This window comes from Cryptotermes secundus, unplaced genomic scaffold (assembly GCF_002891405.2).
Source record: "Cryptotermes secundus unplaced genomic scaffold, Csec_1.0 scaffold1437, whole genome shotgun sequence".
NCBI classification, from domain to species: Eukaryota; Metazoa; Arthropoda; class Insecta; order Blattodea; family Kalotermitidae; genus Cryptotermes; species Cryptotermes secundus.
In genome coordinates, this window is record NW_019731298.1 from 401,935 (window position 1) to 422,666 (window position 20,732).

Sequence of the window (20,732 nt, forward strand, 5' to 3'; positions counted from 1 at the left end):
TCGACATGTATGAGTTGGGCCCACTCCCATCATTATTCTTATTATTTTCTTTTGTATAACAAAGACCTTATGACTGTCTGATGTATTTCCCCAATATATTATTCCATATTTCACCAATGAATAATAATATGCATAATATACAGCTTTAAGACTATTTATATTTAATATATAGGATAATTTACGCATTAGAAAACCAACTGTGCTCAACTTGTGAAGCAAAAAATTGATATGTCCCTTACAAGTCAGATGACTGTCCAGCTGCAAACTGAGAAATTTTATCGTTTCTACTTCTTTCAGCTTTTTGTTAAAAAACAATATATATAGAGGGTAGCTCATAGCTGCTATTGGGGTGAATTTTATCATTTCTGTTTTATCCAGATTTAACACTAATTGATTATTTTGAAACCACGTAAACATGTGATTAAAACAACATCCAATTTTATTTTTAAATGATAGTAGTCTTTAGCTGTGCAAAGAATACTTGCGTCATCTACAAACATAATAACTTCTGAAATTTTACTTATTTCAAGGGGGAAATTTTTATGTATACATTAAAGAGTAAGAGTCCCAACACAGATCCCTGAGGCACATCACATCCAACAATTTCCCAATTAGAATAATATTTATTATTCATATAATTTAATTCCACTCTTTGCCCCCTATATTGGAGGTAAGATTTAAACCATTGCAATAATACACCCTGCACTCCATAGTACTGTAGTTTCAATAATAGAAGTCAAAGGCCTTGGCTATGTCACAAAATATACCAGTTACATACTCTTTTCTATTCCAAGCTGTAAGTATTACATTGGTTAATTTAAACATTCATTCTTTTATTAATCCTGTAGATCATGATACAATAATATAGGACAAGCTTTCAGCTAATATACATTATTAAGTTATAACAATCTTAATACAAAAAATTACATAAGATTTACATTTTATACATTATCTACTATAGTATACTTCTGCTTATCTCAGTAGCCAATATTTGCGAAATCATCGTTCAAGAAGTCCTCTGTTGAATAATAGCATCTCATAATAAGTAACTTCTTCAATTCCCTTATGAACTGGTTTTGTTTTCTACTTCTTTTATGCTGTTAGGCAATTTGTTGTAAAAGATACAGCCAGCTACTGAAGGATTACTATTATAAAGTTCTAAGTTGTGCCCATATACAGAGTTTCACGACTTTAGGGCATAACTGCAGGACGTGATTTCCTAGGTCTTTGTGATCAAAAAAGTTCATATAAACATGTGTTCGATTTTGGACGGTTACGGAGTTATGACCATTTTAAACTCAGAATAGAAGGTAACGATTACTGATAATAAACAGAACAAAATAATAAACCAGCATAATACATGACACATTTAAAGTATTAATGTTGTAGTGCCTCAAATTTGAGATTGGAAATTTAAGCCATTACCTAAATGTTCGAGACTTGCGAAAAGTGTGTTACAGCCATTACAGTAGTATGACAACGCCTGGACAGGCAACTAGGTTAAGAATGTTGATGATCAGCATTTATGCGTAATCGCACTAGCAAGAAGCTTGCCTCACTCGGCCACTGGAGATGGTCATATGAGTAAATACGCAGCAATAAGATACCGTGGGTCCACCCCCAGCCACCTAGAATATCCAATGAGAATATTACTTTGGGAATTGAGGACACTGAGGATGAGTTAACTACCCTCTGTCATCAACAGCTGAATTAGCAAATTAAAACTATAAATTACTGAATTTCGAGAGACTTGGGAATCTGATCTTAAACAGAATATTGAGTTGTCAGCCGGAGGCCCTCGCCGACATGTGTGCTACGAGATGGGGGATGGCGACAGTCATCTACCTACTTATTGCAAGTAAGTCTCTTTACGCATAACAGCCATGTTGTTTAATAGTGTTGTTGAGTGATTTCAAGGTGCAATCTCCAGTTACCCCCAGCGAGAGCCAGGGTCGAATAGGGTAGTAATCGAGTAGAGAGTGACAGGCGATGAAAGAACTACAGTTTCAGGGTACCTCCCACCCCCAGAGGGAAATAACAAAGAGAGAGAGAGTAGCGAGAAGTGTCATGTCAACAGGCCAAAGCAGGCCCTTTTCTTAATGTAAATATTAATGTAAATAGATCAGTGTACATAGGATAAGATGTATGCAGGGAGTTTTGATTCACCCGTTCGTAACCATCCCGTCCACGACCGATCCCGAGCGACCATAACCAAGACAGCCGACGGCAGCCGAGTGCAGCGAAGATTTTAGAAAAAGAGTAGCGACAGACCAAAGTAATCATAATTTCTCACCCCCTCCCCCTGAGGTGTAACAAATGTAAAGTTAACTTCGTGAAATTACCTTTAATTTGAATTTACTGGTGCTTAAAGCTGATTTTTGGAAATGCCACCACCGGCTGCAACACAGGCTGCCACTCGGTTGTGAACCACACCGGACATACCAACCCACCCTGCTTTAGGTACATCTCAAGTGTCGAGATAATGAGAACGCTATGTCTGTAGCTGGCTAAAAATAGCGACCCGACANCAACATCCAATTTTATTTTTAAATGATAGTAGTCTTTAGCTGTGCAAAGAATACTTGCGTCATCTACAAACATAATAACTTCTGAAATTTTACTTATTTCAAGGGGGAAATTTTTATGTATACATTAAAGAGTAAGAGTCCCAACACAGATCCCTGAGGCACATCACATCCAACAATTTCCCAATTAGAATAATATTTATTATTCATATAATTTAATTCCACTCTTTGCCCCCTATATTGGAGGTAAGATTTAAACCATTGCAATAATACACCCTGCACTCCATAGTACTGTAGTTTCAATAATAGAAGTCAAAGGCCTTGGCTATGTCACAAAATATACCAGTTACATACTCTTTTCTATTCCAAGCTGTAAGTATTACATTGGTTAATTTAAACATTCATTCTTTTATTAATCCTGTAGATCATGATACAATAATATAGGACAAGCTTTCAGCTAATATACATTATTAAGTTATAACAATCTTAATACAAAAAATTACATAAGATTTACATTTTATACATTATCTACTATAGTATACTTCTGCTTATCTCAGTAGCCAATATTTGCGAAATCATCGTTCAAGAAGTCCTCTGTTGAATAATAGCATCTCATAATAAGTAACTTCTTCAATTCCCTTATGAACTGGTTTTGTTTTCTACTTCTTTTATGCTGTTAGGCAATTTGTTGTAAAAGATACAGCCAGCTACTGAAGGATTACTATTATAAAGTTCTAAGTTGTGCCCATATACAGAGTTTCACGACTTTAGGGCATAACTGCAGGACGTGATTTCCTAGGTCTTTGTGATCAAAAAAGTTCATATAAACATGTGTTCGATTTTGGACGGTTACGGAGTTATGACCATTTTAAACTCAGAATAGAAGGTAACGATTACTGATAATAAACAGAACAAAATAATAAACCAGCATAATACATGACACATTTAAAGTATTAATGTTGTAGTGCCTCAAATTTGAGATTGGAAATTTAAGCCATTACCTAAATGTTCGAGACTTGCGAAAAGTGTGTTACAGCCATTACAGTAGTATGACAACGCCTGGACAGGCAACTAGGTTAAGAATGTTGATGATCAGCATTTATGCGTAATCGCACTAGCAAGAAGCTTGCCTCACTCGGCCACTGGAGATGGTCATATGAGTAAATACGCAGCAATAAGATACCGTGGGTCCACCCCCAGCCATCTAGAATATCCAATGAGAATATTACTTTGGGAATTGAGGACACTGAGGATGAGTTAACTACCCTCTGTCATCAACAGCTGAATTAGCAAATTAAAACTATAAATTACTGAATTTCGAGAGACTTGGGAATCTGATCTTAAACAGAATATTGAGTTGTCAGCCGGAGGCCCTCGCCGACATGTGTGCTACGAGATGGGGGATGGCGACAGTCATCTACCTACTTATTGCAAGTAAGTCTCTTTACGCATAACAGCCATGTTGTTTAATAGTGTTGTTGAGTGATTTCAAGGTGCAATCTCCAGTTACCCCCAGCGAGAGCCAGGGTCGAATAGGGTAGTAATCGAGTAGAGAGTGACAGGCGATGAAAGAACTACAGTTTCAGGGTACCTCCCACCCCCAGAGGGAAATAACAAAGAGAGAGAGAGTAGCGAGAAGTGTCATGTCAACAGGCCAAAGCAGGCCCTTTTCTTAATGTAAATATTAATGTAAATAGATCAGTGTACATAGGATAAGATGTATGCAGGGAGTTTTGATTCACCCGTTCGTAACCATCCCGTCCACGACCGATCCCGAGCGACCATAACCAAGACAGCCGACGGCAGCCGAGTGCAGCGAAGATTTTAGAAAAAGAGTAGCGACAGACCAAAGTAATCATAATTTCTCACCCCCTCCCCCTGAGGTGTAACAAATGTAAAGTTAACTTCGTGAAATTACCTTTAATTTGAATTTACTGGTGCTTAAAGCTGATTTTTGGAAATGCCACCACCGGCTGCAACACAGGCTGCCACTCGGTTGTGAACCACACCGGACATACCAACCCACCCTGCTTTAGGTACATCTCAAGTGTCGAGATAATGAGAACGCTATGTCTGTAGCTGGCTAAAAATAGCGACCCGACAGCTGACAGATGCGGTTCATACGAGGGCATGTACGGGAATGAAAAACCGGTCATAACTCCGTAACCATCCAAAATCGGCCACATGTTTATGTGAAATTTTTTGATCACAAAGACCTAGGAAATCACCTCCCGCAGTTATGCCAAAAAGTCGTGAAACACCCTGTATATGATAGTCTTTATTATTTCTTGTGTTATATGTATGTATTTGTTCATTCACTGTGCAGTTACACTTTTTTTACATATAGGATTGTTTCTTGTATGTATAGTGAGTATACTGTTAGTATCTTTAAATTTCTAAAGCTATGCCTGCACGATTCCAGATGTTTTAGCCCTGCAATGTATCTTACTGCCCTTTTTTGGAGTACAAAAAATCTTCTATTGAGGGTTTTAGCACTGTGTCCCCATACTATTATTCCATATGAGAGATGAGGATAGATCAATCTGTAATACATTCTTCTTTCATTTAAATCGAGTATTTTAGATAGCCTGTTAATTATGAATAGATTATGGCTAATTCTACTGCAGGTTTTTTCAATATGTAATTCCCAATGTATTTTTAGATTACTTTCCTGCCTGCATTGTTTTGTCTGGAAGAGAATATAGTGAGTTTTAGATGGATTTATAAATAAATTATTTGTCTCAAAGTATTGCTCTACCACTCCTATATTATTTGAAGTCGTGTTTTAGAGCTCATTCTGATCTTTTCCTACATTCAGTATTGATGTGCCATCAGCATACATTATTGATCTGCCTTGTGTTAGATGTGGGATATCATTCATATGATGAAGAGTAATGGGCCAAGGACCGATCCCTGGGGAACTGCTTATCTCACTGGGAGGCTAACTGACAAATATTCCTTCATGCGACTGCCTTCTGTGTGTGGCACTTTTATGTGTTGAGTTCTATTTCTGAGATAGGATTTGATTAGCTGATGAGGTATACCATGAACTCCATATTTGTATAATCCATGAGAATGTTATGTTGAATACAGTCAAATGCTTTTGGTAAGTCTAATAGTACACAGTGGCATTTTATTTTATCATTCAAACTTTCTATTATGTTTTCAATAATTGTGGCAGTTGCATCATTATTTTTCCTAAATCCAAACTGACATTTATTAAGTATATTGTGTTTTTCTAATAATGCTATTAACTGGTTAACTATTAGAGTTTCGAGAACTTTTGAAAGGGCAGGTACAAGAGTAATTGGACGATAGTTATTTCCATCTCCTTTATCCCGTTTTTGTAGACTGATTGGATTACTGATTTTTTTAGTTTAGAAGGGAAGATGCCTTCTCTGATTGATGCATTGATCAATTCTAAGATTGGCTTTATTATGTAAGGTGTACATTTTTTTAGCAGATATGGTGAGATGTCATCAAGTCCTGTTGATTTTTTATTCTTCATGCCCTGAATTACTTTAATCAATTGAGTCTCTGTTATTTCTAATAGGACAAGTGAATCTTTTATGCTTGTATTGTTATTACTAGTTTGTGGATGTTATAATTTTTGTCAAGTATAATTTTATTTACAGTTTCTATGAAGGTTTTGTTAAATATGTTACATGTTCTACTCGGACTTGAGACTATTTCATTTCCATCTTGTAAGCGTATATTACTAGTGTGAGTATTTTTTGGTAAGCCTCTTTCTCTATTAACAAATTCCCACAATATTTTTGAAGTGTTATTTGATCTGGTTATAATATTTTGAATGTAGTTTGCTTTTGTATTTTTTAATATTACATTATATTCCTTTTTATATGCTTTATAGATATTTCTATGTTCCTGAGTCTTATTTTGCATATAAAGGCTGTACAAATCCTTTAGTTTTGTTCTCGCTATTACAGCATCTTTTTTTAATCCAGGGGCTTTTTGACGTACTTATTGTATTTCTCCTTATATTGGGACAGGCTATATTAAATATAGTTAAAAATGCTATAAAAAGAGTCCCATTTTTTCTACCTCATTTTCCCTGGACACTTCTGCATCTTTGGTTGATACTCCCTTTTGGAATCCATACTGCTATGAAAGTAATATTTTATGTTTTATGATATGATCATTGAGTCTTCTAAAAATTGCTGTTTCAAAAACTTTTGCAAATCCTTGTACTATAGATATTGGCTTGTAGTTACTTATAACATCCTTTTCCCCTTTTTTGTATACTGGCTTAATAATTGCACATTTTAATCTTTCTGGATATAGACCCATGGTTAATGACTTATTAATTACATAAGTTAGAGGTTTACCAATTTGTTGTTTGCACAGTTTTATAATTTTGTTACACCATCACACCCTGAAGAGATTTTGATTTGCTAATTATACTAATTATTCCTTCTTCTGCAACTAAATTAAGATTCGTATCTGGAATACCATTTGAGAAATGGGAATACAAATATGACATTGCAGTATATACATTAGTTTTCTTAATATTAAGATCTTCTGTTACTGATGTGAAATATTTATTAAAACAATGAGCTGCTTCTTCAGTATTTATTTTTTACTATTATTTTGAGAAGTCTGAGGTAGATGTTCTTTATTCTGATTGTTAATCCTACCTGTTTCAGTGTTGATAATGTTCCAGGTAGTTTTTATTTTTATTTTATTCTGTTTGTTGTGTTGTGATGGTCAATAGAGAGTTGCATAGTTTTTATTTTGTTTTTGGCTGATGTAATTAACTGTTTATAACATTTCCTCTTAGCTTCTCTTATTACTCTTCTTAATATCATGCAGTAGGAGTTATAGTATGATTTAAACAAATAGTTGTAATTGTTTCTACAGAGAATGAACAAAGATTCCTTCCGTCTACAGGAGGTACGTATACCAGCTATTATCCTTGAATTTATTTGTTACATTTTGCTTTGGAAAGCATTACTCATAGACAAGTAAATACTTGTTTAAAAATGAGTTGAATATTTCATTTACATCATTATGTTTATATATATTTTCCCATTTTTCATTAGATAGTTTATTAAGAAATTGAGCAATTGAGTCTTCATTTACTAACCTTCTTGTGATTCCCTGCACTTTTTTCTTCTCTGGAAATTTATATTTTTCAGTAGTAGACACTGAGCATCGTGATATGATAGTCCATTACTAATAGAGATTACTCCATATGAATTTACCCTTGCCTTATCTATAAAAATATTTCCAATTGTTGAGCTTTTGGTCTCAGTTATTCTAGTTGCGAACTGTACTGTATGAAATATACAGGGTTATTAAAAAAATGAACCAATTTCATGACGCATTGCTTCAGTTCTCAAGCATCGTCATGGAATGAGTCAGTGACCATTTGAAAGTGGAGTTATCTAAGTTGTGAATGGCTGCAACAGATCGAGCTAGCCGGGAGCTTGCGATCCCTCAATCCACTGTCTGGCGTGACCTAACAGTACGTCTACATTTGAAACCATACAGACTGCAGCTCGTTCAGACATTTACCAATGACAAAAGGAAGCGGATGGAATTTTGCGATTCGATGCTGGAGATGATGGAAGACGAAACCTTCATTTCGCGTGTAATTTTTAGTGATGAGGCGACTCTTCACTTGAGCGGCACAGTCAGTCGTCACAATGTGCGTATTTCGGGAACAGAGCACCCACATGAAACAGTTGAGCACGAAAGAGGTTCCCCCAAGGTGAATGTCTTCTGTGCTGTGTCTCAGGACAAGGTTTATGGTCCCATTTTCTTTGAAGGAAACACCGTTACAGGACAAACTTATCTCGATATGCTCCAAAACTGGCTCTTCACTTCACTGCAAGCAGATTCGCATGACTTCATTTTTCAACAAGATGGAGCACCGCCCCATTGGCACCTGATGGTCCGAGTTTTTTTAAATGAAATAGTGCCCCAGCGATGGATTGGTCAAAAGGGGGCCCAAGACCTTGCTCTTTGTGCTTGGCCTGCGAGATCCCCAGACCTCACCGTGTGCGATTTCTTCTTGTGGGGACATGTAAAAGATCACGTTTATATTCCAATGCTACCCACTAAATTCGATGACCTTAAACATCGAATAACAAGAGCGATTAACACAGTGCATCGTGATATGCTGATATGCGCCTAGGAGGAATTCTTTTATCGCTATGATATTCATCGTACTGCAGGTAGTGGCCACATTGAACACTTGTAAGACAGGAAATAAAAGTTGATTGTGACCAGATTACTTGTGACTTGGCTGGATTTTGTAATACTTTCCTTTAATAAAATATTGCGTAATAAAATAGGCTAATACCTTTTCAATTCCCCTGTATACTTTTCTGACTAATAACCTACTCACACCTCCCAAATTCAGAGGCCACATACCAGAACTACAGCCTCTTTCCTATCATACCAAATATGCACTCATAAAATCTAACACACTGTCTACTCATATAGCCACTAAACCACATTTTGTGCAAACCACAGTACATACTTCATACGAGATTACTAATAATAGTGCAAGATTAACCTCAAAGACACATTGTCTTCAACCACACACCCACAATTCTCATATGCACTTACTTTCGTTAAATCAATAAATGTACTTTATGGTGTATTCTTCCTTCACACATACTTCAATTTCATGGTTCAGAAGGAAAACACTTCGATCTCGTTGTGGAACAGAGGAAAAGTTCGTCAAATTTGACGAACTCGCAATTACTTGGTCCACGATAATATACACATTGAAGCCTACCATTTGCACTATCTCACTAAATATTTCAAGATATACTTTCAGGCAGATAACTAATCACAACTGGAACATATATATGTATATAAACATACACATATAACACCGTCTTATTATTTATAAACAAATCTTCATACCAAAAAAGAAACCTACCTTCATGTTGTACACCGGATATTAACGTCACAGTGACAGGGCAGCCAACAGCTTATCATGACTTAAACAGAAATATTCCAATACCAGTTCCATTACAGGGCGGTAATTTTTCAAATATTTTCTTCCCACTTTCCTCTACAATTTATATGCTACTTCCTATTCAGAAGGGAAATTCGGGCGAAACATATGCCAAGCAGTCACTCTATTCGTCGCGTATCAATCCACGACAAAGGAGGGAACGATTTCACAGATAATAAAGATTTTTCGTCATAACGTTCTGCCATTGGAGGGCAGCATAATGCCATAATATGTAATACTCAGTAGTCTTTTGTATCACTGTGGGGGAATCGCAAACTCGTGAGGTGGGAGCGGCGTTTTGGACACAATCTACGATGTCGCGTAGCAACATAGAATCGGAATATAAGAGCACAGATTGATATTATGGGTGGAAAAACAGTCCACACACTCAATTTTATACATAACGTCATATTTCGAATTATATTCCAAGTTACGACAGTCCTGTATTACGTTCGGTGAAATAGCACCTTCGTAAATGACGTCACTCTTAGGTGTGCGCAATGAACTACTGCGCATCCAACTGTATCTCAGGGGGTACCCTTGGGTACCATTCGCTGATGTTAGGTTGGGTTAGGTTAGGTTAGGTTTGCGCATTAGACTAATACGCATCCATATCTATCATGGAGGGGGCGAAGCTCGGTAACTTACACTGTTGTTAGGTTGTGAGTGTACATTATGATAGGTGTGCGCAAATGACTACTGCGCATGATTATGGTCACTTGAGCACGGTTTAGCCGTCGCCAATATCTTACGATTGAATGTCTCTGATAGCGTATCAAATCATTATTTATTTATAAGGGACATTTTATTTCCCAAAATTTCTCACATCATAAACACTTGCATATATGTTTCTGTTATTCTAACTACGTAAACTATTAAACCTGGCATATATTTCGATATTTATAATGGTCGTAAATGCATTTTCTCCGAAATATTGACATTTCAGAACGCTCCCAAGTGCATATCAAAATTATCTTAAGTGACTCTTACAACTTCCAACAGTTCCCGAAATATTCTCTTTTCAAATGTTTCCAATATTAATCTTATTGTGTTTCTCGACAAATATCTAGGATATACATATACTCTGTATTAAACGTATCCACTCCACAATACCAGTGCTCAAATATTCGATAGGGAAATCACAGATTACGATCTCAACCAAAGAAAATATCCTTCCTCAACCTCCTATGCATTAAAACAAGAAACCAACACATCACTATATATGTTATCGACTAAGCTATAAATTACAATTACAAGAATGGCAGCTGTAACAAATCGTGCTTTCCTGTAAACAATGCCATTTTTAAAGCAGTTTAACAGACGGAAATAAAATATTTCCCTCAAGCTGTATACTACCTGCTACCACATGTAAGCCTCGAAGATCAGATGCCAAGAATGCAATCAGTTGTCTATCACACCGAAATACACATCTAACTTTCAAATCACTTCCCATCATTCTTAATGCTATAACACATACTTTACACACCACTGTGCACATTTTACACTGTCACTGAACACGACTTCCAGCATAACACCAATGACAACATGTCTTTCACTTACCATACCGCCTTGTTATAAGAAGAATTCTCCATTCAAACAAGATATGTACATACAAGTGGAGACTTCCGAATCCATTGTGCGTGAATTCAAAGCTTAACATTCTCAAACACTACAAAACCTCACTGCACATCACTGTATATATCGCACACAAAAATATAACGTCACACTACAGAATTTAAACTTCGCTTTACACTCCACATTATTGTGACCAAAACAACATACTTTATACCCACCACGCTGTCACACAGAACTAACAAATAAATTCAAAAAATTAATTCTTCAATGGGAACTAGAAATTCACTTTGCACCCTCTTCTCACAAGTACTTGTACTAATGCAAATAACAGTATATCATTCTGACTAATAATAAACTGCCACTTGTCATATTCAGGGCTACCTACCAATACTACTACCTCTTTTCTGTCATACCAAATATGCACTTATAATATCTAAATTCACTCTCTATCCATATTACCACTAAAACACACTTTATGCAAATCACCGTACACACTTCACAAGAGATTATTAATAACAGTGCAAAAATATCCTCAAACACACACTGTCTTTCACTACACACCCACTATTCTTATATGCACTTACTTTCGTTAAATCAATAAATGTACTTTATGGTGTATTCTTCCTTCACACGTACTCCAGCTTCATGGTTCAGATGTAAAACACTTCCATTCCGTTGTGTAACAGAGGAAACACAAGTTTGCCAAATTTGTTGCACTTGCCATTACTCGGTCCAGGAAAATATATACATTGAAGCCTACCATTTGCACTATGTCACTGAATATTTCAAGATATACATTCAGACAGATAACTAATCACAACTGGAACATATATATATGTATATAAACATACACATATAACACCGTCTTATTATTTATAAACAAAACTTCATACTACGAAAGAAACCTACCTTCATGTTGTACACCGGATATTTACGTCACAGTGACAGGGCAGACAACCGCTTAACATGACTGAAACAGATATATTCCAATATCAGTTCCATTACAGGGCGGTAATTTTTCAAATATTTTATACCCACTTTCCTGTATAATTCATATTCTACTTCCTATTCAGAAGGGAAATTCGGGCGAAACATATGCCAAGCAGTCACTCTATTCGTCGCGTATCAATCCACGACAAAGGAGGGAACGATTTCACAGATAATAAAGATTTTTCGTCATAACGTTCTGCCATTGGAGGGCAGCATAATGCCATAATATGTAATACTCAGTAGTCTTTTGTATCACTGTGGGGGAATCGCAAACTCGTGAGGTGGGAGCGGCGTTTTGGACACAATCTACGATGTCGCGTAGCAACATAGAATCGGAATATAAGAGCACAGATTGATATTATGGGTGGAAAAACAGTCCACACACTCAATTTTATACATAACGTCATATTTCGAATTATATTCCAAGTTACGACAGTCCTGTATTACGTTCGGTGAAATAGCACCTTCGTAAATGACGTCACTCTTAGGTGTGCGCAATGAACTACTGCGCATCCAACTGTATCTCAGGGGGTACCCTTGGGTACCATTCGCTGATGTTAGGTTGGGTTAGGTTAGGTTAGGTTTGCGCATTAGACTAATACGCATCCATATCTATCATGGAGGGGGCGAAGCTCGGTAACTTACACTGTTGTTAGGTTGTGAGTGTACATTATGATAGGTGTGCGCAAATGACTACTGCGCATGATTATGGTCACTTGAGCACGGTTTAGCCGTCGCCAATATCTTACGATTGAATGTCTCTGATAGCGTATCAAATCATTATTTATTTATAAGGGACATTTTATTTCCCAAAATTTCTCACATCATAAACACTTGCATATATGTTTCTGTTATTCTAACTACGTAAACTATTAAACCTGGCATATATTTCGATATTTATAATGGTCGTAAATGCATTTTCTCCGAAATATTGACATTTCAGAACGCTCCCAAGTGCATATCAAAATTATCTTAAGTGACTCTTACAACTTCCAACAGTTCCCGAAATATTCTCTTTTCAAATGTTTCCAATATTAATCTTATTGTGTTTCTCGACAAATATCTAGGATATACATATACTCTGTATTAAACGTATCCACTCCACAATACCAGTGCTCAAATATTCGATAGGGAAATCACAGATTACGATCTCAACCAAAGAAAATATCCTTCCTCAACCTCCTATGCATTAAAACAAGAAACCAACACATCACTATATATGTTATCGACTAAGCTATAAATTACAATTACAAGAATGGCAGCTGTAACAAATCGTGCTTTCCTGTAAACAATGCCATTTTTAAAGCAGTTTAACAGACGGAAATAAAATATTTCCCTCAAGCTGTATACTACCTGCTACCACATGTAAGCCTCGAAGATCAGATGCCAAGAATGCAATCAGTTGTCTATCACACCGAAATACACATCTAACTTTCAAATCACTTCCCATCATTCTTAATGCTATAACACATACTTTACACACCACTGTGCACATTTTACACTGTCACTGAACACGACTTCCAGCATAACACCAATGACAACATGTCTTTCACTTACCATACCGCCTTGTTATAAGAAGAATTCTCCAATCAAACAAGATATGTACATACAAGTGGAGACTTCCAAATCCATTGTGCGTGAATTGAAATCTTAACATTCTCAAACGCTACAAAACCTCACTTCACATCACTGTATATATCGCACACAAAAATATAACGTCACACTACAGAATTTAAACTTCGCTTTACACTCCACATTATTGTGAACAAAACAACATACTTTATACCCACCACGCTGTCACACAGAACTAACAAATAAATTCAAAAAATTAATTCTTCAATGGGAACTAGAAATTCACTTTGCACCCTCTTCTCACAAGTACTTGTACTAATGCAAATAACAGTATATCATTCTGACTAATAATAAACTGCCACTTGTCATATTCAGGGCTACCTACCAATACTACTACCTCTTTTCTGTCATACCAAATATGCACTTATAATATCTAAATTCACTCTCTATCCATATTACCACTAAAACACACTTTATGCAAATCACCGTACACACTTCACAAGAGATTATTAATAACAGTGCAAAAATATCCTCAAACACACACTGTCTTTCACTACACACCCACTATTCTTATATGCACTTACTTTCGTTAAATCAATAAATGTACTTTATGGTGTATTCTTCCTTCACACGTACTCCAGCTTCATGGTTCAGATGTAAAACACTTCCATTCCGTTGTGTAACAGAGGAAACACAAGTTTGCCAAATTTGTTGCACTTGCCATTACTCGGTCCAGGAAAATATATACATTGAAGCCTACCATTTGCACTATNTTCATGGTTCAGACGGAAAACACTTCCATTTCGTTGTGGAACAGAGGAAACACAAGTTTGTCAAATTTGGTGCATTCGCCATTACTCGGTCCACTTAAACCTACCATTTCCACTATCTCACTGAATATTTCAAGTTATACCTTCAGGCAGATAATTAATCACAACTAGAACATATATGTATACAAACATACACAAAAACACCGTCTTATTATTTATAAACACATCTTCATACCAGGAAAGAAACCTACCTTCATCTTGTACACCGGATATTTACGTCACAGTGACAGGGCAGCCAACCGCTTAACATGACTGAAACAGAAATATTCCATTATCAGTTCCATTACAGGGCGGTAATTTTTCAAACTATTTGTTACCCATTTTCGTTTACAATTTATATTCTACTTCCTATTCAGAAGGGAAATTCGGGCGAAACATATGCCAAGCAGTCACACAATTGGTCGCGTATCAATCCACGACAAAGAAGGGAACGACTTCACTGATAAAAAAGATTTTCCGTCATAATGTTGTGCCATTGGAGGGAAGCATAATGCCATGATATGTAATACTCAGTAGTCTTTTGTATCACCGTGGGGGAATCTCAAACTCGTGAGGTGGGAGCGGCGATTTCGACACAATCTAAGCTATCACGTAGCAAAATTGCATCGGAATATAAGAGCACAGATCCATATTATGGGAGGAAAAACAGTCCACACAGTCAATTTTATATATAACGTCATATTTCGAATTATATTCCATGTTACGACAGTCCTGAATAACGTTCGGTGAAATATCACCTTCGTAAATGACGTCACTCTTAGGTGTGGCAGTGAACTACTGCGCATCCAACTGTATCTCAGGGGGTACACTTGGGTACCATTCGCTGATGTTAGATTGGGTTAGGTTAGGTTAGGTTAGGTTAGGTTTGCGCAGGAGACTACTGCGCATCCATATCTATCTTGGAGTGGGCGAAGCTCGGTAATTTACACTGATGTTACGTTGTGAGTGTACATTATGATAGGTGTGCGAAAATTACTACTGCGCATAATTATGATCACTTCAGCACGGTTTAGCCGTCGGCAATATCTTACGATTGAATGTCTCTGATGGCGTGTGAAATCATTATTTATTTATATGGGACATTATATTTCCGAATTTTTTCACATGATAAACTCTTGCATATATTTTTCTGTTATTCTAACCACGTAATCTATTAAACCTGCCATATATTTCGATAATTATAATGGTCGTAAATGCGTTTTTTCGAAATATTGACTTTGCAGAACGCTCCCAAGTGCATGATATCAAAATTGTCGTGATTGACTATTACAAGTTCCAACAGTTCCCGAAATATTCTCTTTTCAAATTTCTCCATTATTAATTTTATTATGTTTTTCGACAAATGTGAAGGATATACATATACTCTATATTAAACGTATCCACTCCACAATACAAGTGCTCATATATTCGATAGGGAAATAACTGATTACGATCTCAACCTAAGAAAATATCCTTCAACAACCTCCTAAAGAAACCAACACATCACTATATATGTTCTCGACTAAGCTATAAATTACAATTACAAGAATGTCAGCTGTAACAAATCGTGCTTTCCTGTAAACAATGTCATTTTTAAAAAAATTTAACAGATGAAAATAAAATAATTCCCTCATGCTGTATACTACCTGCTACCACATGTAAGCCTCGAAGATCAGATGCCAAGAATGCAATCAGTTGTCTATCACACCGAAATACACATCTAACTTTCAAATCACTTCCCATCATTCTTAATGCTATAACACATACTTTACACACCACTGTGCACATTTTACACTGTCACTGAACACGACTTCCAGCATAACACCAATGACAACATGTCTTTCACTTACCATACCGCCTTGTTATAAGAAGAATTCTCCATTCAAACAAGATATGTACATACAAGTGGAGACTTCCGAATCCACTGTGCGTGAATTCAAATCTTAACATTCGCAAACACTACAAAACCTCACTACACATCACTGTATATATCGCACACAAAAATATAACGTCACACTACAGAATTTAAACTTCGCTTTACACTCGACATTATTGTGACCAAAATAACATACTTTATATCCACTACACTGTCATACAGAACTAAGAAATAAATTCAAAAAATAAATTCTTCAATGGGAACTAGAAATTCACTATGCACCCCCTTTCTTACAAGTACTTATACTAATGCAAAAAAAAGTATATTATTCTGACTAATAATATACTCACTCCTGTCATATTCAGAGGCTACATTCCAAAACTACACCCTCTTTTCTGTCATACCGAATATGAACTAATAAAATCTAATTCACTCTCTGTCCATATAAACACTAACCCACATTTTGTGCAAATCACTGCACATACTTCACACGAGATAAGTAATAACACTGCGAGAATAACTCCAAAGACACACTGTCTTTCACTACACACCCACTATTCTTATATGCACTTACTTTCGTTAAATCAATAAATGTACTTTATGGTGTATTCTTCCTTCTCACGTACTTCAGCTTCATGGTTCAGATGTAAAACACTTCCATTTCGTTGTGGAACAGAGGAAACACAAGTTTGCCAAATTTCTTGCACTCGCCATTACTCGGTCCAGGAAAATATACACATTGAAGCCTACCACTTGCACTATCTCACTCAATATTTCAAGATATACTTTCAGGCAGATAACTAATCTCAACTGGAACATATATGTATTGTGACATGTTGCGCAACGGGGAACCCCTCCCTACCCTGTGTGACTTGTCGCGCTAGCTGGACACCCCCCCGGGAGCTGACGCGCTGAGCTGAGCCGTAGTGAAACCGGTCAAGGGACGGAAGAAACGGTATAGGGGCAAGAAGCTGCAGGGTGGCGTGGAGAGCCACGGGAAGTTCCCGGAGGGATTTCTGGATCCCGGATGTTGGCCGCCGCCTGCAGGAAGGTGTCCCGCCGCGCAACAGTGGCATGTCTCAAGAGGAATTGCTTCAGGAAATCTTCGACCCACAGAACGTGTGGACCGCGGAAATAAGTGACCGCTACCGGAATGATTACACTCTGTGCAGGGCACAGGTGTATGGGAAAAATCAGACAATGTGGAACAAGTAACCTGGAAGATATCCCGTCACGCAAGTGGCACGACGTTGGAGAAATGCCTTCAAGAAGGAAACTCCCAAGGGAACCTTCAGATACCGGAGAAAGGACTTGGCGCCACGGTCTCGTACCAGCAATTGGCGAGAAAAACAACGAACGACGACGTCAGCAAGTTCAAACCACACTTCAGTGCTGTTACGTCGATGTTAGAAACTTCTGAGGAAATTAAGGATCAAGAATTGGAACTTATGGAGGGGTAGACCCCCACCAAAGCGGAAAAGACTCCAAATAGAGGAGGAACCGGTAATGTAGAAGAACCGTCCTCCCGAGTAAGATTGAATGTGCGACGAATGAGTGTGATAGAACTGGATCTTCTGGCAAGCTAAAAGGGATCCGCTCGAGACGAGCTTTGTCTTAAGAGGGGAGCGGATGTAATGGACGAAGAACAGTCGCTGCAAGAAGAGTATCCGAAACAACAGGAGACACTGCAAGCACAGCTACGGGAAAGAAAAGGAACGGGGATGCACCGTTAGGCTATTCGGGACGAACAGCCTTAAGGAGGGAGCAGTGTGACATGTTGCGCAACGGAGAACCCCTCCCTACCCAGCAGTGACGTGGCGGTTGAATCAGCGCTCCGTTCCCCACCTCCTCCGCACTGTGACATGGCACGCAACGCCGCTGTCGACTAGCCGCCAGCCAACAGCAGTACCGATTACGTAACAGGCAAACGCTGCGACTATATAAGTGAACCACACTGCCTACGAGTTGAGTTGAAATATAGCAGCAGTCGCGGTAAGAAGACTTGAACGCGTGGTTACAAGATTTTATGTGACAGTGTGCGATAACTAAGAAGTCAGGGAGTGGAAGACTTATTGTGTGCTTTCAAGACTTTGTGTGTGCTGTACTACAGTTAACATTCCATTATAAGTTCGATTACAGGACGGTAATTCTTCACAATAGGCCAGAATTGGCCGCAGTACAAAGGACTTAATCCCACTCCACTAGCAATAAAAAAAAATATGCCATTTCAACTAGTGTTCGGAAGGTTGCTAACTAGGAATGCTACAGAGAGAACCGGTGAGAGAGTACGAAGCTAGAGAGCAGCTATGCAATGACGCGTTGAACTTAGGAAACAGCCAAATTAAATAAGGTAAAGTAATCCGTGTACCAGGCCGTGGAGTCCGATAGAGTTGTGAGACGTCAAGCCTACCATATTTTCTCAAAATCGGTTCATAGATGGCGGTAATGTTGTCGGCCTTATGCATCGGCCGCCCATTAACCCCCAGGAAGATTCCTGGCACTCATTTCTGTTAGAGGCAGAGTCGTCCCCATGGACATAGTGCGGCTGAAAGGATTATGTCAATTGAAAAATCCACCTAATCGGGAATAGTACCCACTAACTTCCAGCTTGTAGAATAGTGCCTCAACGAACTACGCTACCGCGTGCCCTTGCGAAATTAGAAAACAAAAGAAATTATAACCGACGAGTATTTTTTCCAAAACTTGAAACAGGAAACAAGATGCTAGTGAAGGATAAGAGTGTCCTCCACGGCCTATCGAAAGCGTTAGCAGGCACATGCTTAGTTATCTATGAGATTATTAAACAGAAGGGCTGAATTTTCCCCTTCGTGCAGGTTCGGCGATAGCGCCACACTTTGCCGCCCTCATGGTAGCCCGTGCAATTTGCCAGTCTGTCGTAACGAGTTTTCATCCGCTCACTGGCAAGCTTCAGGTGTTGGCGGACATAATTGTGGATGTCATGCAGGTGGTCCACTGAGTTTGCCATGTGACCTGTTGTGGGTCATTCCTTGTCGAGAGGTGCCCCAAAAACAGGTCGCAGGTCAACTGAAGTTCTCTTCCGAACACCTAGCCAGTCGGGGTCAAGCCCGTAGTGTCGTGAGTTGATGCCTGAAAGCAGGGAAGATGGGTAGTCTTGAGTCCCAATCCCTCTGGTGCGATGCGACGACCTTTCGTAGGCGTTCCGCGGCCGTTTACATGTAGCGCTCGACCATGCTGACCGATTGCGGGTGAAGGGATGTGGTGTGTGCCTTACGCATACCAAAGCGTTGTAAACATTCTGTATCAGACGAGACCTGAAGTTACGGCCCTGGTCAATGTTCCAGTAGTACTCCGATGCGACCGGAGAAGTTGGTAACTCGTTCTTTTGCCACTGCCGAAACCACTTTATTTGGAATGGCGTAGCCTTTCGGCCACTTAGTAAAACAGTCCATAGCGATCAGGAGGTTATGGTTTCCTTAGTCGCTCCGTGAAAAAAGCCCTGCTACACCGATGGCTATCCTCTCGAACGGAACCCCGACGCTTTACTAATGTTGGCCCAGATTCCTGGTTCGGGGGCCCCGATTGGCTGCACAGGTGTCGCACTGCCGGCAACACTTCTCAATGTATGCTTCCCTAGGGCCCTGATATATCGATGGCTATCCCCTCGAACGGAACCCCGGCGTTTTACTAATTTATCTGGCCCGGATTCCAGGCTCGGGGGCCGCGACTGACTGCACAGGTGTCACACTGCCGGCAACACTTCTCAATGTATGTTTCCTTAGGGCCCTGATACATTGATGGCAATCCTTTCGAACGGGGGCCCGACGTTATACTCATGCATTTGGCCCGAAATCCTGGCTCGGGGGCCGCGACTGGCTGCACAGGTGTCGCACTGCCGGCACCACTTCTCAATGTATGTTTCCTTAGGGCCCTGATACATCGATGGCAATCCTTTCGAACGGGAGCCCGACGTTATCCTGATGCACTTGGCAAGGAATCCTGGCTCGGGGGCCGCGACTGGCTGCACAGGTGTCGCACTGCCGGCACCACTTCTGAATATCGTTGCCTCGAGCCAATAGTAATTTTGCCGGACCTTATTCAGGGTCTTGTTGATACCCAACTGACCTCCTGACGATCCACCATATAGGTCAGTCAGCACGTCGTTCACTCTGCTCCGAGCGAAAGCTATCTTGCCTATTTTTGATCGTCCGTCGGCGGATTCCCAGTGGCCCTCTAGTATGCCATTCTTCACAGCGAGATTTCAATTGGGAACAGTCTTTTGTAGGCGAGGCTGCTGTTGGCAGTGTCTTTCCATTCAGGGCGCTGTTCGGTTTCACTTCCTCCTGCATGGACCCTCTATATCCTGGCCGTTAACTAGTTCCCTTCTCAGATCGGCCGAATTCCAGCCGGCTTGC

General features: G+C 38.8%; 1 long non-coding RNA gene across 1 annotated transcript; it reads right to left on the reverse strand.

Moving 5' to 3' along the window:
• Window positions 1–8,688: 8,688 nt before the first annotated feature.
• On the reverse strand, window positions 8,689–14,793 carry LOC111867002. Its single transcript, XR_002843262.2, has 3 exons — window positions 14,675–14,793; window positions 12,001–12,061; window positions 8,689–9,499 (listed from the first exon to the last, which is right to left on the reverse strand). It is a non-coding gene; the product is annotated as an uncharacterized LOC111867002 (long non-coding RNA).
• Window positions 14,794–20,732: the final 5,939 nt, after the last annotated feature.